The sequence below is a fragment of the Schistocerca gregaria genome, chromosome 7 (assembly GCF_023897955.1).
Source record: "Schistocerca gregaria isolate iqSchGreg1 chromosome 7, iqSchGreg1.2, whole genome shotgun sequence".
Lineage (NCBI taxonomy): Eukaryota > Metazoa > Arthropoda > Insecta > Orthoptera > Acrididae > Schistocerca > Schistocerca gregaria.
The window spans coordinates 407,853,840-407,878,327 of record NC_064926.1 but is presented as its reverse complement, the minus strand read 5'-3'; positions in this window follow the sequence as shown (position 1 = coordinate 407,878,327).

Genomic DNA, 24,488 nt, shown 5'->3' with positions numbered 1-24,488 from the left:
TAGGGGGTCCGCCGGCTCTTTCTAGGGGTCCGCGGCCACCTGTCACCAAATCGTGTAAAATAATGAGTAAAATTATTGAATAAAAATGTTAAAATCAAATTGATCATTTTATCTTTTCGTGTGAAAAAACATGCGTACTTTTACTTCAGCTCGTATTCCCAAGCAGACTTTGCGGTTCCTAAGTGAGAACGCATACACAGTTTAGTGCCGGAGAATGCGTCTTCCCTGATGGACTGCTTCGCAACAATACGAGGGTCGTTTGTGCGCCGGCTCGCGGCGCTAGATGCGCTGAAACCTTTTACGCATGCGCGGAGCGAGCTTTGTCGACCAATCACAGCGCTCGCTGGCACGTATGCGGCCCCAGGTATCATTAAATGTTAAACGTGCCTTGTCAGTTCACTACCTATTCCATAAGTCGATTTTTGACCAGTTTATCACTTCTAACATGGTGGCTGAAGTCAGGATCGTTGAAGAAGGGTGTAGTTGCTCCATCGCCTTCACAACAAGGAAGTTTCCAGTTGAAATGAATGAGGAGGGAGGACGACCAAAGGAAGAACAATCACAAGAAGCTCCACAGCCGGATATATTATGTGAAAACGCTGCAAGTATTCCATTGGTTGCAATATCCTGTGGACCTGAAATAACCAAGAAGCTTAAGTACAACGAAAGCTGTTTAGAAATAGGCTTTATGGAGACAAAGGAGGGTAAAGCTCAGTGTGTAATTTGTTCCTTCCGAAAAGTTCAATGGTTCCAGTTTAACTGCGCCGTCATTTTGGAGGCACTCACCCGGATTTCCAGGCTAAAGACATCGAGTTTTCAAAAGTAAGAGTGATGAACTAGTTGCTTCTCAGTATTGCATGAAAACTCATGCAAAAACAATTAATGAATATTCATTAAAAGCTTCTTTTCGGTTAGTTATCGAGTGGCAAAAACAGGCAAAGCTCACACCACTGCAGAAAATCTCATAAAGCAGTGTGTTAATGATATTGTTTCTTGCATGCTAGACGGAAAGGCAGTAAAGCTTGTATCTTCGGCGCCATTATCAAACAATACTGTCAAGAGAAGCATAGCTGATATATCAAATGATGTGAAAGACACTCTTGTTTCTCGTATCCACCACAATTCATTTTCTCTGCAGATAGATCAATCTACTGATCTTGTAGGATTAGCGATTTTATTGGCTTTTGTCCGTTATGAATATTTTGGATGTTTTAAGGAGAACCTCTTATTGAGCAGACCACTACCTGCCAACACTGCTGAAATATTCCTTCTGTTGAATGATTTTTTAAGGACTAGCGAAGTTTCATGGTCTAATTGCATAGATGTGTGCAAAGGTGATGCAAAAACTATGATGGGTCCTACAGTCGGAGCAATAACGAAAATAAAATAAAAGGCCAAGAGCACTATGGAACTTAAATTCTGAGGTCATCAGTCCCCTAGAACTTACTAGTTAAACCGAACTAACGTAAGGACATCACACACATCCATGCCCATGGCAGGATTCGAACCTGCGTGGGGGGGGGGGGGAGGGGGGGGGGGGGGAGGGTTCATTGGGAACATGGCACTAGCATTAAAAAGCATTCAGTTTCCATTGATTTCGCTCTGAAATTTAAAGTTACTGTGCTCTTGACTGACTAGGGGTCCACCATGGATTTTCGACTGAAGAAGGGGTCCGCCAGCTGAAAATGTTGGGAAGCCCTGCTGTAGAATTAAAGATGATCGGTCCCACTGCTTTGTTCCTTTATCCATGGTCACTACCTAGGTAGCAGAATCCCTTAACTTCTTGATCACCAACAATGATGTTAAGTTTCTCGCTGTTCTTATATCTAGTACTTCTCTTTGCTTTCGTCTTTCTTCTGTTTACTCTGAATCCATATTCTGTATTCATTAGACTGTTCATTCCATTCAAAAGATCCTATAATACTTTTTCACCTTCAATGATGATAGAAATATCATCAGAGAATCTTATCATTGATACCATTTTGAACTTTTATCCCACCCTTGAACCTTTGTTTTACTTCTGTCATTGCTTCGTCACTTTAAAGATTGAGCAGTTACTTCTACTAGGCAATCAAAGGGAGAATGGATTGCAGATTGGACCAGAAAAGTACATACACTTCAGCATCAGTGTCATGAGACTGTCCATGGTGCAAAGCCAACACCAGACATGGTGGGATCTTTGTCATTAGTGGGAACAGTAACTAGAACAGTGTGTGTACAGGGCATCTTTGATAAGGGCATACAGACAATTGTGGACGCAAGGGGCGAGGACATCTTCCTCACTGAGGCTGTTAAGATACCTCTGACTAAAAGTCGGCAATTAATTCCACCAAGGAGAAAGGATTTTGTGATAAAAGTCATCAGGGCAAGATTGGGAAAGTAACCTTTAATGTTTCTCATATGTATGTGTAGGGCACATGTCTAAGAGGGCTATGAGCACTATGGGCCTTCACATCTGAGGTCATCAGTCTCCTACAAGATAAAACTACTAAAACCTAACTATCTTAAGGACATCACACATATCCATGCCCGAGGCGGGATTCGAACCTGCGACCGTAGCGGTCGCGCGGTTCTAGACTGAAGCACCTAGAACCTCTCGGCCCCACCTGCCGGCCGCACATGTCTAAGTATTGCGTAAGTAATGTTAAGTGTGAAACCTGTGGCAAATCAGGGCATTTTACGCGAGACCGCCCATTTGATAAAGCATAAGCGTGTCGAGAGCCAGAAGCTCCAAAACAGTCAGGTGCGAAAGTTGCAATTTATTGGGACATAAAGGTCTGTGTAAGAAAGCGAAGCCACCTATGTCTTTCGCATGTCATAGGCCAGGGCACATGGTTAGAAAGTGTACTGAGAGCGCTGGGCATTATCGTGAAAAATAAGAAACCGGGAAGCGAAGAAAAACCACAAGATTACAGTCGCCTTATGCTGAATGGGCAGAAGTATTCAAAGTCAACTGAGAAAGTAAAAATGTGTTTCTAGATTTTAATTTCCGACAGAGCACAGAAAGTCCATTAAAACTGCTTCTACATAATAGAGCACAAATTAGTTCTATCAGTATGAAGCATCTGCGAAGTCAGATCAGGCATACACCTGAAGTAAGGATGGAAATTAATGGCATTACAAGTCTGGTCCTACATACGAGTACATATGGGATGGCTGTTTTGGATCCTGGAATAGATCGGGAATTAAGAGTGGTACAAAAGTTTCATCTGGCAGGAGGGATAGTGGATACTCACTACGCCGTTTTAATTAGTAGAGACTTCTTGACGAAGCACAATGTAATAACTGATTACTCCAAGGGAACCCTGTGGATCGGTATTAGGCCTGTTAACCTGTGATGGTAGATAAAAGCTCAGTGTAGAAGTACACAGGGGCAGGGGCTTAGAAAGTCACAAACAGATTTTGAAACGGCAGGGTGTGAATGCCGTGGAGATCAGGGTTCTCTGGGCTGCTTAGAATGGCTAGTAAACAACAGTACGTTGAAGAAATGGCGAAGTAAACAAGCTACTAGTAGATAGATGTTTTACCGATGGAAACCAAGTGCAACAGACCCTAAGGCAGGCCAAGTAGCTAAAGTAAAGTAGTGTCTTCGTGAGGAGAGGATTTTGAGGATAAAGGTTGCAGATATTAGCCTTAGAGAAGGCATTGTCGAGGCACAAGAGTTGCAGGAAGGCATGTACATACCAGAGACTCTGATGTGCATACGAAAAAGCTCTCGATTAATTGGCGTGTTAAATACATGAGAAGAGGTGATGTCTATGGAGATGCCTCGCATTGATATATAAGATGTTACCCCATTTAATGCAAGTCCGAAGCAGACTGCATAAGGTAGGCAAGGTCTCGAGTGAGGGGAAAAACTGAGGATCAATGCATTAAAAGAAAACTTGCCGATAGATCATTTAAATAATGTAGTCAAACAGTACAAAACAGAGGTGTGTTCTGCGTATAATGATTTCTTTCGTTTGCCAGTGCTAAGTTGGCATGTACAGATACAATCCAGCAACAAGTAGAACTGATACCCAAAGCAGAGGAATGAGTAATTTGCTCTTGTCCTGACAGAATATCAGAAGCGCAAAAGAGGGTTACAAGAGGAGTCGGTCAGATGTTGGAGGACACTATAATAGTACCTTCAACAAGTCACTATAATTCTCTATTACTCATAATTCCCAAAAAAGCTGGATGCATCTGGTAAACGAAAATGGAGGGTGGTAGCTGATTAAACTAAAAAAAAATTTCCCACTTCTACGTGTAGATGAAATTTTAGAGGGACTAGGAAAAGCAAAATATTTTTCAAATGCTTAATTTTCCCAAGGGGTACTCGATGCTATCAGGTGTTACTGAATCAAAAATACTGAGAGTTTAGGCATTTTTGTACACCATACGCCCATTATATCAACAAAAGAATGCGAATGGGACTCTATTCTGCATCCCCCACATTCAGAAAATTGATGAATTCGGTTCTCGTGTTTTTACAGGGTTAAAGGATGTTTATTTTTTTAGACGACGCAGTAATTTTTGTCCCTTCGCTGGAAGAACACATGGCCCGATTGGGCTAGGTTTTCGAGAGGCTAAGGCTATATAACTTGAAGTTGTTGGTGGATAAATGTGAATTTTTAAGAGAGGAGGTCACATACCTGACGCATGTCGTAACTGAAGATGCGTTAAAAACAGACCCACACAAAGTAAAAGCAGTGGCGGAATATCTCCAGCCCAGTACAACGAAAGCATTAATAAGTTCGCTAGGGTTAGTAGGATGCTATTGACACTTCCTAAGTGACTTGAGTAACGTGGCAAAACCACTACATGAGATGTTGTAAAAGTGAATGAGGTTCCAAGCACGAAGAGGAGTTTGAAGTACTATAACAGAAGCTACTTAATACCCTCACCGTTGTCGGTAGCCAAGACGCTTTTGGCTCAGTTCTCACGGTAAGGGAAGTAAGTAAAGATGGGAAGTAGGTAAAGACCTTCCAGCGGCATATGCGTCCAGAACTTTAAACAATGCAGGGAGAAATTATAGCACAAATGAGAGACGATTATTGGCCTTACTTTTTGCGGTCAAACATTTCAGACCACATATTTTAGTGCGATATTGCAGCGCCTGCGTTATTCTGATTACGATGCGAAGTTACTTGGGACGATTTTTGTAACGTAAGCACAATAACAAAGGCATTGCAATAATGTATTTATCTGCCGATACCAGGCAAGCGACTTTCACGTATAACGTCTGACCTGTGAGGGAATATACATAATGGATGTACAAGTACAGATCGTAGACGCATGGTTGGCGGCATTTGGAAGTTTGGGTCGGATAGTGAGTTGTGCACAGATAGATAAATGATAAGGCAGTCGCTGGTGATGAGCGGGAGATCAAGGTTCGAGTCCCCGTGCGCCACAAATTGTCATTCCATTCTACAGCTGATGGTTGTCCTTATTCGCAACTGGGAATTCATTTAACATATTTTTGTTTTTAAATTTACCATTTTCACAGATCAAAATCTATTGCAGTGGGGCGGAAACATTAGCGATCTGTCCTCACGCTTCATGAAGTTCGTATTGGAACTGGAGGGATATGATTATGAAACTGTATACAATAAACGCAAGAAGAACTGCGTAGCGGATGTATTGTCGAGGATAAGGGAAGTACAGTCAGCTGATACCGAAACAGGGGCAAATGAAAGTGAAGAAGTGCCGGTAGTCGAGGAAGACAAACAGCAGGATATCTGAGGAAAAGGAAAAAAAGACGATATTGCTAGCTGCATCAGAAAATGTGCTAGTTGTCAAAAAAAAAAACCCAAAAATAAGACAAAAGTGCAGTCGGTTATAATACCAGCACCAAAAGTAGCGTTTGATAGCTGTGATACTGATATCGTATGTCCACTGACGGTAACAGACAGAAATAGAGAGATGTATAACAGTTGAAGTTCACTGTAGCAGAACAGATAGAAAAGCAGAACGCAGATACGATAGCCTTGTGTCACGGCGGAAAGAATAATTTTGAAATCTGGAATATTCTCAATAATACTCAGTGACAAAACTAAACTCCGTCCGAACAGGCCTTGGAAGCGTCACAGTTACCGACCGGCCACCGTATCATCCTCCGCCCATAGGCGTCATTGGACGCAGATATGGAGGGGCATAAGGCAAGCACACGGCTCTCCTTGCCGTATGTCAGGTTACGAGATCGGAGCCACTCACTGACAGGCTAAAGACAGTGTGCCAATTGTTAAGGAATGGTAGGGTACAGAGCTCCTGTTACCATCCCCAATAAAATGGAGCATTGGAAAGAACACACTGAACTGTAACAGAATGCTTAAGACACTATATACATGTACATCTACAGCTACATGGATACTCTGCAAATCACATTTAGTGCGTGGCAGAGGGTTCATCGAACCACATTCACAATTCTCTATTCTTCCAATCTCGTATAGCGCGGAAAGAACGAACACCTATATCTTTCCGTACGAGCTCTGATTTCCCTTGTTTCATTGTGGTGATCGTTTGTCCCTATGTAAGTCGGTGTCAACAAAGCATTTTCGCATTCGGAGGAGAAATTTGATGATTGGAATTTCGTGAGAACGACAAAAAGCCTTTCTTTTAATGATGTTCAGCCCAAATCGTGTATCACTTCTGTGACACTCTCTCCCTTATTTCGAGATAATACAAAACGTGTTTCCCTTATTTGAAATTTTTCGATGTACTCCGTCAGTCCTTTCTGGTAAGGATTCCACGCCGCGCAGCAGTATTCTAAAAGAGGACGGACAAGCGTAGTGTAGGCAGTCTCCTTAGTAGATCTTTACATTTTCTAAGTGTCCTGTCAATAAAACGCAGACTTTGGTTACCCTTCTCCACAACATTTGTTATGTGTTCCTTCCAATTTAAGTTGTTCGTAACTATATCAATAGGGTTCAATCAAATTGGGATGAATGGCTTCTATTCGCGGTATTCGTGTACGACACCACGCCCCATAGAGACACGAATCATACAGCACATGATTTATAATTCGGTAGAGTATGTAACATACTGGGTATACTGACGAGAGATCCCGCAGATGTCAATTCGAATTAGATGAGAAAACGAGACAGATGCACTACTGCGCTGGGGATTACAATAAACGGTGTAAGTAGAGGAACTAAGAGTACTATGAGAGAGGGCAGAGTCCGAACGATTCTAAAACAGGTGATCAAGTCTTATTGTACGATGAAAGCGGCAGATGGGGCAAAAGCCGTAAGGCAGACACGCAGTGGCCTGTCCCACACGCTGTAGTAAGAACAAAGGGCCCATATGTGGTCATTCATTTAAAGAAAAAGACATTTTAACGTGCATGACAATAGGTTAAAGGAGTTCTTTTTCACTAGAACTTTTTCTCGTATTTCAGATGACGAAACATAAATTGACCAAAGAGCAGGTAACAATAGTAAAAGCAAATTGGACGAGTTTCAGTCATTGATACATGAATGAATACGCTAACAGTACTGATCAAAAGACACAGCATCCAGCTGTGATCGCTACTGTTAATGAACAGTTAGTACAGTTGGTATCGATTTACTCTGAGTCAGAAATGGAATGTGAGATGCTAATTTCTTCCAAAGTAAGTGCTCAGAATGAAATATTGGAATCTCATAACATTCATCAAGTGGAAATAGTCAGATACTTGCATTTAATTCGGGATGATAGTAAAGACAAGAAGTTCCAAACTGCTCTCACCGACAAGAGCGCGTAGCATCTATTACACATAATTGATGTTGATGCCTTTATTTCTAGTCATATGGTAAGTTGTAGGCTTAATGTTGGATTAGTAGAGAATTAACTGTTTGTTCTGTTCTAAGTATTACCTCCACCTGCTGAAGTTGATAGAATTCAAGTTTTATTTATGTACTTACAGCCAGAAAGCCATTATTTGTTATCTGATGAATCCAAGCGGCAAAGCGGCACTATGCAAAACTGAGTAACGAAGATCTGTTGTGTAAAGAGATTGAGCGCATTCGCAAAATTTGTAAACAAAAGTTTGTTTTAATGAGTACAAAATACCACGAAACACGTGAAGCAAGGATGTTGCAACCCCTAAGGGAAATTCCTAAAGATTACATCGGGAAGTTTGCGAAACTAAATGATAGGATTTGGACTCCACTGAGTCTGAACCAGTGGTTAACCGTTGCTCCAAAAGAGGAAAGCTTGACAGTTCTGTGCAATGACAACAAATCAACAGATGCACTGGTAAAAAGTACAGGGAAGCTAACATTTAATGGAAAATGTAAAGGGTTTGGAACAGATGCTCATACGGTCCGAATAAATAATAAGACCAGCGAAGAAACAGTAATCGCTTTAAATATGGAGACTGACTGCTTTATTATAAATAAGGAAAAGAGTAATATAGCCAGGTTACAGCTAGAAATACCTTTGGAAAATGTAACGCAACATTTGGAAGACCTTAAAGTCTCAGACCATAAAATAAAAGAAATAGAGAGGAAGTAGCTTTTCAAGAGCAGCATATTTTCACAGAAATACCTTAGTATCATTATTCGTTCTGGTATAACCACCACGTTTACATGGCGTTTGTGCAGATACTGGAAATATATTATATATTGCTTTAAGCATATGTGGAAAACAGCGGATCACGATTGTTGTCGCTGAGTGTATGTGAGGACGTCAGGAAGACAAAAGTAAACACTTGTGAAGAGTGGCAAATGGCACGTATTCGTAGTAGGCGGCCTCTTCGGTGAAGCAGAGGAAATATCGAACGGAGTGATGGGGCTCCGTTACGTTTGAACACGTGTACATGCAATGCAAAAAAAAAAAACAAAGAAAAAACAAAAAAAATAAAAAAAAAAACAGAGAAATGTATTTTAATTTTGTTGTGTATTTGTATCTTTAATACCAAAAGGTGAGAAGTTAATCAGCCAATGGCTGAACTTATGTTCTACGTAATTATGTCTTCATGAAAAATGAACCAATTTCTTACGATGATCCTTCTACGTATACGTATCAACGTGTATATAAGTGCAGTGAAAAATGAAAGGGTTTTTTATGTTGATTTTTATATGCGTGAAAAAGTGAAGTGGAATACGAACTTTAAAAAAGCGCAAAATGGAAAGAGAGCTCGTCATTAACCAAGAACGTCTATGATGTCATTTCTACAGCAAAAATATTTTAACTACAACAGAAGCCAGATTACAAATTTGTCGCCAAGCAATTGTCAACAAATATTTCCGATAGGGGGCGGAGGGTTGGGGCTACATGTCATATTGACGACTTAACGAGTTGCACGTCTTTACACTTAAGGCTTTTAGGAGACATCAAGGGCACTCCGAGATAGGAAATCGGAGACACAACGCAGAGAGCACTTTGGTTACCGGAGCAAAATAGTTACCCTATAGCCCTGCAAATTGCAGACGCTCTGGGTAGCTGTCTCAGGGGAGAAGTTTCTCTTCAAAAATTAACTGGTAACTCAATCCACCGCCCAGACGCTGTTGTAAGGCGTCGAAGAAGATGGACACGAAAAGGCAAGACTTAGCAGAGGCAGAAAGTTTGATACTTCTGCCTGAGAAGTGCAGCGTCATTTACACAGTTAGAGTGCTAATACAGCAATCCACACTCACGAAAGGATGGAACGCAGACCCAAGTGTATAAAAAATAGTTGTTGCTGGTTATAATTGGACTGGTAGTGAGGCTTAGCTTTCAGCTAGACTCTGTTGATACCAAACATCGAGCTCGTTATTGTAAAATTCAGAAGCATCTCTACCTACTAAATAGGAGTAGGGGAGGAATGTAAATGTGGTTGGCCAGAGGCGCCCTGGAGAAGCAGAGCGACTAGCCAGATTGGCTGAAGATTCTTAATTTCCGGTGGATTGGTGAGAAGTAGGGGGGGGGGGGAGAAATAGTGCACCACCACAATTCCTTGAACAACAATGGTTTTGTATTCAGTGTCAGTTTCACCCAGATCGCCGCGGCTACGACTAAGTGTCAGTCGTAGCCAGTCTCGGTAAGCTCCGACGTGTCAGTTTTCCTCACTTGGAATGCTGCTCTGAAGTTTGTACTTAAACGTGATGTTAGTGTTCGCTACTTCCGTTGGCATCCACACCCGTAGCTCCAAACATTGACTTCTGTTGTGCAACCAATTGACTCCATTGCTTTTTCTAATGTTTAGAATTAGCTTTCTGTATAGTAGTTAGTGTGATAGCAAATAAATAGTGTTAATCAGAGCCCTGTATTCAATGAGACTCCTGCTGTAAGCATCCTGTCAAATCCCAGTATCCGCAGCTCACGTAGATGCCCTAAAAGAGTGGTTCGCACTGATACAAGTCATCAGCCTGTCTTCACTGGGAATTTTTCTTATTTTCTGCTCACCGCTCGGAAATTGCAGGCTGACCTCAAACCTCCTGTCTTTCCTCTATCTTGTGTGGCGATGGCGTGTGAAACGTCTCGCTCTTTGGAGATGGATAGTTACATTGTGTAAAACAAAGCTTCGCGGATGGTGAGGAACATGCCGATAATTCGTAGACTCTTGCGAGCACTGAAACTGAGCGCAGACATAAAAACGTCCGAAATCCCCTCAAGAAGACGTGTGAAACTTTGCAATTGCTCCGCCGGCCATTGTGACCGTGCGGTTCTAGGCGCTTCAGTCTGGTACCGCGCGACCGATACGGTCGTAGGTTTGAATCCTGCCTCGGGCATGGATGTGTGTGATGTACTTAGTTAGGTTTAAGTAGTTCTAAGTTCTAGTGGACTGATGACCTCAGATGTTAAGTGCTCAGAGTCATTTGAACCATTTTTTTCCCATTGCTGCAAAAGAATTCTACCGCCTAAAACCGTTTGGCAAATAGTTGGAAGAATCCTTATAAATTGCAAGCACAAGCAGAATCTTAGACGAAGCACGGATATGAGAATGCCCGGCGCTTATGCAGAGACGGACGTTGCAAACAGGTAAATCACTTTTGGGGCTCGGGAACGTAGCTGAATTAACAACAATGTGCTGAATTGGCTGTGGCCGAGGCTTGGAATAGCCTCGTCTGAAAACACCTTAGAAAAATGCAAGCTGCCAAATCGCATACCAGCCCACTCAAATGGCTCTGAGCACTACGGGACTTAACTGCTGAGGTCATCAGTCCCCTAGAACGTAGAACTACTTAAAGCTAACTAACCTAAGTACATCACACACATCCATGCCCGTAGAAGGATTCGAACCTGCGCCCGTAGCGGTCGCGCGGTTCCAGACTGTAGCGCCTAGAACCGCTTGGCCACTCCGGCCGGCGGCCACTTCCAACCTGCACGGGGAGCAGTGGTTAGGAAACGGTGACTAGTTTTTGGGTGGCGTTGCAAATTGGACCCGCCAATTGCAATGCTAAGGGGAAAATCTCGGAACTAAGGAGATCGAGGGAAGGCAAACGGTACCGTTCATCAGTCATTGTGGAAACCAGAGGACGGAGGCACTCCAAACATTTGCCTACTTAGCCTACTTACTTTGATTCTGATCCTTACGTCTACAATGCCTGAAACTCAAAGAAATTGCTGTTTGATTGAGGTTGTAATTGAACGTTTGCTACTTGTGCCAGTGCAGACGGAATACTATTAACGGTCTAGGTAACCACCTTTATAGGGATGATATTCAGAGAGCGCGCTGTGTTACTTGCGTTGTTAGTGTCATGACTTGACGTTAGGTACCAACACCGGCGACGTAGGGGTAAACACAAGCACCAGTGTAAAATACGGTTGTAGACCGTCTACCAGAGTTTGGAGAAAGTGAGTAATCTTTGCCAATAAGCTTGTGTTATCAAACATAGAAGCATTGCTGCTTCTCTTCACGAGTATCGGCGCATTACAGGAATACGGAGAAGTCATCTTTCCCGCTGCTGTTGAAGAACATATTTCGGAAGCTGGAATTAACTGGCTATTTGGAGAGTGTTGGAGAGAAAGCCCGAAAGCCAGTTGCGCCCAAAATTGTTGAAGGTGATACTATTGCCATGGCTGAGAATGCTTCACGCAATGTGTGATCTTCAATTCATTATTTGAAGCAGAGCCGACAAATATCATTCAGAATTACTAACAGAGCTTCTAAAAGCTTATTCATGTACACTTAATATGCTCGAAATTTGCATCACAGTACAGTAGGGTTAATAGCTCGTTGGGTAGCACCGCAGTTACATGCAGGTGTCTGAGTGAAGTCAGTCTTAGTTTATCGCGGTTACAATGAAAAAGTTAAAAAAATTCGCACACACTTTCGGATTTACGTACAGTCAAAGATACTCATACAAAAGTAATCAGTTATTCTCTTAATAACATATACTTTAAGAGAGTCTACCTTCAGAGAAACATAATATCTTGTTTTTAATTCTTCACCTATTAGTGCTTTTCATTACACAGTCACTAAATGCTTACAAAGAGTCTAATTCAGAGAAACACAGTTTCTTTTTGTTTAATTCGTCATCGTCTGTGGGTTTCATTTTACCTTTTTTGTCGAACAGTAAACTTTTATAAGATGAGAACGCACATAATTTCAAATTGTGGCTACCATATTCAGAATGTCTTAATTCAAATATACCTTAACCGCACACGTCCATGCCACTGTCCGTCTTCTCCAGTGCAATTGAAATTTCACTACAGTTTGTCATTTATAACTAACAACGATTTACTTGAGTACCTGAGCTTTCTACGGAAGGAAAAAATGTTGTGCTTAAAATGAAACTGTTGATGTTTGAGATATTTTTCCCTTTATTAACGTTACTGATCTTACTAATATTATTTATTCGTTTTCCAGCCGGCAATTTTGCAATGATAATAACGTTTATCGTTTTTTTACTGGGTTACTGTAATTGTTTTATAACATATTTCTCTTTACGCGCCTTCCTAACTGCATTATCTGTGTCAATGCATAATTGTGAATGTCTATCTGAAAGTAGATTATTCTTGTTTGTACGGTGGTGCATCTTGTATATACTCGTTACTCCGTCATCAACGCGATCTACTGCGGAGATGGATTGTGAAGCCTTTTAACATTATTGTGAACAGTGTTCCATATTCCAGTTGGGAAAAACCGAGCCCTTACAGGATCACAAAGTTTTCAGTATTTGTGTCCACCTCTTGAAACCCACTTTTCTCATGAGCGGGCAAAAGTATAAAATTGAAATTTATGTCAAACAATAAGGTCTGCGGCTTGTTGGCGAGATAAAAAATGTAACCTTGTAAGTTAAAGCAATCAAAAGTTCTGCCATTTATGTCAGAGATTTTGGTAGTGAGAAACTAACTCATCATCGCTTCATAGAAGAACTGCCTATATACATAATGTATCGTGCTTTCGCCGCAGTTGCTCCACAAGCCTTAATAAAACTAACTCCGTTGAGTGAGAGAAAAAGGAATGTTGCTACTACAGTATCGACGCAAAATCGGTGCCAGAAGAGTATTATTTATTATTACTAACGAGATATATATGGTGAATGACCATGTCCGTGCATGTGACGTCGTATCATTAAAAGATTGGAGTGGCTATATGCAATGCATTGCTTATTTGAGAATGCATTTCTTGTTGTGTGACACACAGTTCAACAGCAGGAAGCTGCCTGATTCGATATAACTAACTACGGGAGCAATACTTACAAGGATATTCGCATCACGTTTCTGACGAAACGCAGATACCTGCTCGCAGAGACAAGTGCTAAGATGAAAATATATCGAGCAAAGTATACATAACAATCACGCTAAACTGTTACAATGTACGCCACTCAGTTTGTTGTTGGATGAAAAAATTACTGATCAGTAGTTGTATAGCGAGATGCGCGCACACATCTCTGACCATGGACAGTGTGCTGATTTTGCGACAATGTCGAGAAAAGACCTCCTAGATTTTTAGGTCGTTGAACGGCATCGAGGAGCAAGAAAAACCGAGCATGATCCGAGAAAGCGCATAAACGCCAAACAGTGTAGGCAACGGGGTGCCGCAAGCTTTCGTGCTTCACAATGGGACGCCGAATTGGCACAATACTGGGTAAAGGGAGAGAGAAGTACTAGGTGAGACTGGGACAAACGCTATGGTTCCCACCAGAGAGTGCAAGGCTACGACGAAGCTTTAGACTATGGAGAAAGAGTCGAGTGCTCTCAAGGTTCACGGAATGAGAGATGGCGCGATGTTCGTGCACCACCGCTGGCTTCATCAGAGGCAGAGGTACTCGAGATCTTTGAAATATAAGACCAACTACAATGAGGTTTCCCCAGTTAGAAAAGGGGCATCAAGTACGCAGTGTGCGGCACTGGTAACTACAAACTCAGATTTTGTGATGACCTAGAGCTGACTGAAAGGGCAGTCAATCGATGTCCCCTCATAGAGATAACTTTGAAAGGCAAGAAGGCTGTTACATTCCTGGATTCTTATTCAGAAGTGAATGTAGTTCTGACGTCTTTTTATTCGAAACTGGTGGAGAGTGGCTCTAAATAACAGAGATACCCGTTGAGAGAAAACCTCTCGCATTTGGGGTGAAAAACAAATATGTGAAAATAAAGATCTTAGCATTATAATGCAATGAGAAAGGTAACTTTCCACTGAATGACATTGTTATTAGAGGCCGATGCTCGATCTCATAACCAGTAAGAGCGCATCTTACAATCAGGTACAGCGTGGTCGGGGACGGGACCACTCCACAGTGAATAATTTATTTAAGGAACCGATTTCAAGGAGTAATAAGGCAATTCATGGCGAATTTAATTCAGTAACATGTAAGGAGGACGAAGAAACTTTTTTGAGACCGGAAACTAAAAGGTCATTCGTTAGATGGAAGAGTGAGTCCAGATCAGTCATAATTATTCTCCACGAAGGAAATATGATGCGCCACGCAGCGAGAGGTTGAGGGGAGCCATCGGCATAAGCCTCACCATTGTGTGGGATTACAGCAGATCTCGAACTAATTCACTGCCACTTACTTCATGTTTTTTTGGAGCTTATGCATAATTTTAATGTGATTTGCGAATGTTTTGTTGTTTTGTCGTATAATGAATAGAGGTTGATGACACAAGCGTGAGTGAACAGAGTCAGCAGTATACGTATAACCGCCTGGAGCACAAGCGGAAAATCAATGCTGTTTTTTCTTTTCTTTGAAATAGTGCTTGGAAAGTAGGCATGTTAGGATTAGTTTGCATGTTGGAAGTTAAGGGCAGGTAGCCATAGCTTAAGCACACAGAGTTAACTTTTTCTTTTGTTGGATTCGACTGTCCACGTAACACTCACGGTTGAGATAATAACACTAGGTGAAGGTATACGGGGCCTGCGAAGGTGAGTGATACGCACCCTAATCTGATGATTTCTGGTAAGTGGTGTAATGGAAAGTACCGATTTTTTAAAGTATTTATTGCTATTGTGGAAACAAGACAGAATGAGGGGGAATGTGAAACACTACTGTTAATAATATTGATTTGCTACTTATCCCATATTGACAGTCGGCAACAGAAACCAAAACATTGCACTGAAACAGTCGTTTAGTTCATAGTGCTGTGGAATGTGGGAAAAAAACCGGAAACTGGCATTCATAAGAAGGCGAACAACACCAAAAATGCAACAGGAGTGTAATAAGTAAGAAATTATCCACGCAACCTGCTACTGAAGATGCCTTGCAGAAAATAAAGGCGAAACTCGTATGGCACTAAAATTGTGTTTTATTCAGTTGCTGTCAGACGGTCCATAAGTAAGAGTTATCAATATACCGTAATATTACAAAGGAAGACAGGACTACAATACTTGAAGATATTATCCAATCCTATTTGCCCTGTCCTACGTTGGTATAAGAATGTGGATCAAGTATCTGCAACAATCTGCTAATCACTTGTTTGGATTGGCATCAACTTTGCACATTTTTTTTTTTTTTTTGATGAGCAATGTTTCGTGGACTGTATTCTTATATACAATGTTCCAATGGTAAGTAATTCAGTCTGTCTTGTCTTTCTGTCTGATTTTCATAATGTGACATAACTAACCTTTTCCAAATCATTACGTTACATACATAAGGAAAACACTGAAGGATCAGCAACATGTAAATAACAGGGAACAGGTTCATGATATAATTGTTTGTTAACATTAAGTTCATTTTATTCCTCACACAAAAAATTTTCAAGACACGAACATAACCGGTTTCATCCCACAATGACCATCTCAGATGCTACAGGAGACATTTGGTGAAAAATTGTTCATGCAATATGAAACTCACCTGAACACTCGTTCACCCAGTGCCACTGCCACACATGGCATCTGAAGATGGAAATTATAGGCTGAAATTGATTACGATTTTGTCATAAAAAGTGATTTGATGAAGCTCACCACGAATCCCTCTCCTGCAACTGCATTTTCATCTCAAAGTAGCACTTGCAACCTACTTCCTCAATTATTTGCTGGACGTATTCCAACCTATGTCTTCAAATAGAATACTCTACCAACCCTCTAGTATCGCGGAAGACCGAACTCTTAAGGTATGCCCTATCCTTTTTCTTGTCAGTGTTTTCCACATATTCCTTTTCTCGAAAATTCTATGCGGAACCTCCTCATGCCTTATCTTATCAATTCACCTAATCTTTTGTAGCATAACATCTCAAATGCTTCTATTCTCTTTGTTCCGGTTTTCTCACAGATCATTTCCCACTGCAAAACAATGCCGTTCTTCAAAAATACGTTGCCAGATATTTCTTCATAGAATTAATGCCTAACTTTGATTCCAGTAGGCTTCGTTTGTCCTGAAATGCCCTTTTCATAATGCTAGTCTGATTTTTCTCCCCCCCCCCCCCCCCCTCCATGAACCATGGACCTCGCCGTTGGTGGGGAGGCTTGCGTGCCTCAGCGATACAGATAGCCGTACTGAAGGTGCAACCGCATCGGAGGTGTATCTGTTGAGAAGCCAGACAAACGTGTGGTTCCTGAAGAGGGGCAGCAGCCTTTTCAGTAGTTGCAGGGGCAACAGTCTGGATGATTGACTAATCTGGCCTTGTAACAATAACCAAAACGGCCTTGCTGTGCTGGTACTGCGAATGGCTGAAAGCAAGGGGATACTACAGCCGTAATTTTTCCCGAGGGCATGCAGCTTTACTGTATGATTAAATGATGATGGCGTCCTCTTGGGTAAAATATTCCGGAGGTAAAATAGTCCTCCATTCGGATCTTCGGGCGAGGACTACTCAAGAGGATGTCGTTATCAGCAGAAAGAAAACTGGCGTTCTACGGATCGGAGCGTGGAATGTCAGATCCCTTAGTCGGGCAGGTAGGTTAGAAAATTTAAAAAGGAAAATGGATATGTTAAAGTTATATATAGTGGGAATTAGAGACGTTCGGTGTCAGGAGGAACAAGACTTTTGGCCAGGTGAATACAGGGTTATAAATACAAAATCAAATAGTGGTAATGCGGGAGTAGGTTTAATAATGAATAAAAAAATAGAAGTGCGGGTAAGCTACTACAAACAGCATAGTGAACGCATTATTGTGGCCAAGATAGACACGAAGCCCACGCCTACTACAGTAGTACAAGTTTATATGCCAACTAGCTCTGCAGATAATGATGAAATTGATGAAATGTATGAAGAGATGAAAGAAATTATTCAGGTAGTGAAGGGAGACGAAAATTTAGTAGTCATGGATGCCTGGAATTCAACAGTAGGAAAAGGAACAGAAGGAAACGTAGTAGGTGAATATGGATTAGGGCTAAGAAATAAAAGAGGAAGCCGCCTGATAGAATTTTGCAAACCTACATTTGTAGCATTTGTAGACTTAGAGAAAGCTTTTGACAATGTTGACTGTAATACTCTCTTTCAAATTCAGAAGGTGGCAGGGGTCAAATACAGGGAGCGAAAGGCTATTTACAATTTGTACAGAAACATGATGGTAGTTATAAGAGTCGAGGGACATGAAGGGGAAGCAGTGCTTGGGAAGTTAGTGAGACAGGGTTGTAGCCTCTCCCCGATGTTGTTCAATCTGTATATTGAACAAGCAGTAAAGGAAACAAAAGAAAAATTTGGAGTAGGTATTAAAACCCATGGAGAAGAAATAAAAACTTTGAGGTTCGCCGATGACATTGTAATTCTGTCAGAGACAGCAAAGGACTTGGAAGAGCAGTTGTACGGAATGGACATGGTCTTGAAAGGAGGATATAAGATGAACATCAACAAAAGCAAAACGAGGATAATGGAATGTAGTCGAATTAAGTCGTGTGATGCTCAGGGAATTAGATTAGGAAATGAGACACTTAAAGTAGTAAAGGAGTTTTGCTATTTGGGGAGCAAAATAACTGATGATGGTCTAAGTAGAGAGGATAAAAAAGGTAGACTGGCAAGTGTCAGGAAGTCGTGCGTGAATGTATTTGTATGGAGTGTGGCCATGTATGGAAGTGAAACATGGACGATAAATAGTTTAGAGAAGAAGAGAATACAAGCTTTCAAATTGTCGTGCTACAGAAGAATGCTCAATATCAGATGGGTAGATCACATAACTAATGAGGAGGTATTGAATAGAATAGGGGAGAAGAGGAGTTTGTGGCACAACTTGACTAGAAGAAGGGGTCAGTTGGTAGCGCATATTCTGAGGCACCAAGGGATCACCAGTTTAGTATCGGAGGGCTGCGTGGAGGGTAATTATCGTAGAGGGAGACCGAGAGATGAATACACTAAGCAGATTCAGAAGATTGTAGGATGCAGTAGGTACTGGGAGATGAAGGAGCTTGCACAGGATAGAGTAGCATCGAGAGCTGCATCAAACCAGTCTCAGGACTGAAGACCACAACAACAACAACAACAACAACAACAACAACAACGGTCTGATTTTTATGTCAATCTTGCACCGTCCATCAAGGATTACTTTGTTGCCTAGGTAACTGAATTCCTTAATTTCGTCTACTTCGTGATCGCTAATCATGAGGTTAAATTTCTCGCTATTCTCATTACAGCTAGTTTTCATTACCTTCGTATTTCTTCGATTTACTCTCAATTCATATCCCGTACTCATTAGACTACACACTCAATTCAACAGACGCTGTAATTCTCATTAAATTTCACTGAGGACAACAATGTCTTCAGCGAATCTTAACATTGACGTCCTACCACCTTCAACTGTAATACCGCTCTTGATCCTTGCTTTTGTTTCCGTCACTGCTTATTCGCTGTATAGACTGAACAGCGGGTCGAATGACTGCATCGCTGACTGACAAACTATTTAATATATGTACTTCGTTCTTGGTCTTCCATTCTCATTCTTTCCTCTTGATTATTGAACATATTGTATATTACTCGTCTTTCCTTAAAGCTTACCGCTCTTTTTCTCAGGATTTCGAATGTCTTGCGTCATTTGACGCTGTCGAACACTTTTCCAAGTCGACCGATCCTATGCACGTGTCTTCAGTTTCCCCCAATCGTGCTTCCATTATCAACTACAACGTCAGAACTGCCTCTATGGAGCCTTTATCTTATCTAAAGCCAAACGGGTCATCATCTGACAGATCATCAATTTTTCATTTGCATTCTTTTGTATATAATCATGTCTGGATGGAAGATAGAATTCCTGTAGGTCCTAAGCACAGATAATTTGGGAGGGTTAATCGTTGGACTAACGTTCAACGTTGTAAAAACATAAGGTTTCCGATACACTCACACCCGGCCTAGGGTTGGAACGGATGTTACGGAAAACGACCCAAGGTTACATATAGAGGACTACGAATAGGAAATTGGAATGTAAGAACACCTTACGCTGCAGGAGGAACAAGGATACTTGATGAAGAATTAAAAAAGTACAAGATGAGTATTAAAGTGCTGTAGGATATAAGGTGGCCTGGTTAAAGCATGGGACAGGATTAGAGGTAAATCGTAAAAGAATGGTCAACGTCATGACACTATAACATGTCAATGAAAGGATATGCTATATCATAATCAATGAGAAATACAGAAACATATCATTTGTCAGTGTCCAAGCCCCAATTGAGGGCAAGGAGGAAGGCATAGAAGATGAATTCTATGACACCTTTGACCAGATGTGCTCCAGACTACCACTGTATGATATCATAATTGTGCTGGGAGACTTAAATGCCAAAATAGGACAAGAACCAATGCCAACCATATATAGGCATGTTCCGCTGGCATACTGACTCAAATGTAATGGCTCATCAACATCGCCACAGCTAGAAACATGAAAATAGTGGGTACATCTTTTCCCCTTAGGGACATACTTAAAGCAACATGGACCTCACCTGATGGGATAATTAGGAACCAAATAGACCATGTGCAGATAGACAAAAAGCATAAAAGGGGAGTAACAGATATTAGGACAATGACAGGGTCTAAGATAGGGTCAGACCATTTTCTCATGCTAATAAGGATGAAATAATCGTTACCAAAATATCCAAGTAAGAGCAAAAGTGGCCAAAAAAGTAAGTATGCTAAAACAAGAGGTGAATAAACAGTTTAAGCTTAGAAATAGATTCAGAGAATTAGAGAACGAATGAAATAGGAAAGAAGACAAAGATATCAATATAAAATGGAAAAAGATAACAAAAGTTACAAAGGAGACAGCACATAACTATTAGGAGATAACAAATTAGTAATATCATGCGCAAATCATAGTTCAATAAAACATGTACAAATGCAGTTGGGGCCAGTAAGACAGCCAGATAGGTAATGATAAGCAATAACAAACATGAAAACCAAGAAAACGACAGTATAGAGACGATAAAATGAAGAGAACAGTTAGGGGATAGAATAGATATTCTATACAGAAACAGAGAAGGCAGAGGAGAACTACAGCCAGAATATTAACACATGGTTTCACAGGATAATGACAAGGTATAGAAAGGGATACAAAGCTAAACCTGTGATATTGAAGGTTGAGAGTTGAAATCTGATAACTACAAATGAAGGGAATCTCAAGAACTGGCGGAGATAATTCAAAGAAGGGCTGAGCAATCCGGCAGACATCTAGGACAACGAAAACAGGGCAGATAACAACACGAATGTGATTCTTCAATGTACAACCATTAGTCGAAGAACCAACTCTGAGAGAGATGTGGAGGCAATAAAATGACTGAAAAATGGGAATTCCCCAGACACAGGCAGGATATCAGCAGATCTCATCAGAAAAGGAGGAGATAAGACATATGAATTGATAAAAGAGGTGTGGAGGAAAGAAGTAATGCCAAAGAATGGAAAACTGCTGCTGTATGTCACATATACCAGAATGGAGACAAAATGTTGGCACAGAACTACAGACAAATGTCTCTACTACGCAAGTGTTATAAAATAACATGAAGAATTATACCGAACAGGCTCAGCCAACACACTGAAGAACTATTAGCCACAGCTCAAATGGTATTCAGAAACGGCAAATCAATAATAGACCAAATATTCACATTAAGACAAATACTAGATAATACCTGGGAGCACAGTCCGAATACATTCTGTTTGTTTCTAAACTTCAGCAAAGCATATGACAGCACAGTGAGAGAGAAGACGAGGAGGATAATGGCAGAGCGTGGGATACAGAACAAGCTGAAAAAGATAACTAAAATGTGTGTGATGGAATCAACGTGTACAATGAAAGGACTGGGGATTACTCAGAAACGTTTGAAGTAAAAACCTGAGTGAGATATGGAGATACTGTATCACCAAACCTGTCCAGTTTGCCACTCAGCAACTCCCTGAGGAAAGCAATGCTAGAATCTGCTAGAATCACTCAAAAGAAAAGATAAATATTCTGGCTTTCACTTATGCTATTGTGGTGACAGGAAAGAGCATAGAAGACCTGGCGCAAATGGGAAAGGTGCTGATGGAGAAGCTACGAAAGTATAAATGAAAATAAAACAAAGTCCATGGTAACAGGAAGAAGAGCTCAGATAGCACCAAACCGCCTAACAATCAGAACCTAACAGTACAGGTGATAGACGCTTTCACTTTGTCAAGATTAACCAACAAAACCTTATAGAATAAGACATCGTAATGAGAATTCAAGATGGGAGAAGACGTCTAGGAGCTAAACATAACATCATAACATCTAAGTTACTATCTACGCAGGCAAAAATATGAATATATCAGACCATCATCAAACCAATAGTGTGCTACGCAAGCGATTCATTTATCCTGGGAAAAAAAGAAAGAGAGAGAGATAAAAGTTATCACTTTTGTAAATAACGTACTGAGAAAAAAATATGGGCCAGTGAAAAAAATGAACCATGGAGAATAAGGAAAAACAGAGAATTCGAACAATTGTACACACTACCTGACCTCGTAGCGAGTGTGAGAACTATAAGAATCAAGTGTACGGGCATGTGAGGCGGAGAGGGGAGAACATGGTAATAAAGGCAGTGATCGATGGAGAAGACGAAGGAACGAAACCACTAGGACGGCCGAGAACGAGATGGAAGGATAATAGTTTAAGATACTGACTTGGGAGGTGAAGATGCAGCTGCCAGGAAGATGGTGGAAGGCTGGAATGAGTGCGGCCAATGACTGGATGTGGTTTGTGTGGCCAGTACAAGTAGGTAAGTATTATTCTGTATATTATGAGGATGATGTTTTTCCAAACGTTGTCACATTCATTCTACAAACCATCGTTTATAATCGTTTTGTTGCCACTTCACCCAATGATTTTAGAAATTCCGTTAGTAAATTATATGTCCCTTCTGCCTTATTTTGTTTTAAGTCTTCCAGAACTCTTCTACATTCTGATTATAGTACTGGATTCCCAATCCCTTCCCCATCGACCCCAGTTTTCTTCTTCTGTAACGTTATCAAGTAAGTCCTACCTAGCACAGGAGCCTTCAGTGTACTTTCCACCAAGTCACTCTTTCCTCTACATTTAACAGCAGAATTCCTACTGCACTCTTAACGTGGTAAAATAACAATTGTTTGTAATTAGTCAATCACTCCCTCTTAAGCAGAATGTTGTTTCTCCTAAAATCTGTGTTAAGAGCTGACTGAGCTTGACATGCTTTTCTGCATGTGACACCTCACAAAATCCGGGAACTCGCGATTGAACTGCGACACTTTTATTAAGAAGTGATGACATTTTTATGAACAGAAATTGTGTGTGGCAGGCCAAGCGAGCGCAAACCGGCCATGTTACCATGACTCTCTACCTTCTGTACTAAAAGCTTAAGAGTCATGGCCAGGATTTACGCATAATTTCGCCACCAGGCGTTCAGAACAAGAGGGGCTACTTAAGCAACAAGTACACATGAATTCCTTTCGAGAGCCAGACAGCTATTGTTTAACTGAAGTGATTGCTTCGCTTGGAAAGGATTACCACATTTAAAGTCTGGTAAAAACAAGAGTCATGCTTTTGAGTCACAGTCACATGAGAACACTTGAGCAACGTACACATGTCCCCATGACAATTCAGCAGGTTTATTGTTGGGGCTCTGTTTTCTTGACAACTCAGAAATGTAGAAAATTCAAGAAAATTTTTGTGGTTTACTGTATGATAGGGACCCAGCAGCCAGCACTTAGATTTGCCGCAGCAGAGAACATTTGAGAGCAATGGTGGACTTTCAGCTTACACGCCAACTGCTGCAAGATCTGAAATTTTCACTTTTTACAAGGCGTGGGAGACGTCGTTACACAGCACCGATCATTAATTGGATGAGAATCGCAAACGAGCCTATCCCCCCTCCCCTCCGATGTCGAGGGTGATATGACCGAAATTCATTTCCCTAGAGAACAGCGTGTGGGACATTGTACAAACTGCCAAGGAGGAGGAGACTGTGGGTAATATACAATAAGTCAGGTGGCTCAAACAGACAGCGATCATGGAGAGAGAAACCAAGCAGGAAGAGAGAGATTGTGAATTGACCTTCTGGAATCATGTGAACTAATAGTCGACTCGGTCTTCAGGCTGTGAGTCAGAACCCTGTCTTCATTCTGCTTTCTATCATCACTTTTTGACATACTCATTTCCCATTCCCTGTTGAATTGACCTTCCTTATGGCCAAAATATCGTGTTCAGCCTTGAAGCAATATTGACACCACCTCTGTGGGACATTTGCCGATCCTGAGCCCAAGCACGGTAATACGACACTGGCCACCGTAGGAATGCCCGCTCAAATCGATACTGAGTTCATATTTGTACTGTTGATGCAATAATATTTGTAAATGTTTCCTTCAATCAGTTTGTTTCCAGTGCGACCCTAATGGCATACATTAATTTCAACTCGTTTGTTTTGAATTCCTTATGGTTTTAGTGGCCCGTGGGGGCGGGGATTTGAATCCCAACCTATCAGTCCCATGTGTATTTATTGGATCTTGGCACCCAGAGTGGGACCATTCAGTTATTCAAATGATTCGTTTCGTTACATTATTTGATTGAGTTTTGGTTAGTATCATTGTTTTATAGTTCTAATCAATGAGAAGTAACACCATGTATTTTGCCATATGCAGTATCAATAAGCAGTCATGTGTAGTAATTTTCGTTCAAATTAATGATCTCATTCTGACATTTTTTCTTATTTTACATAGTTTATCTGCAGTGAAAACACGTCAGCTAGATGAAAGTCTAT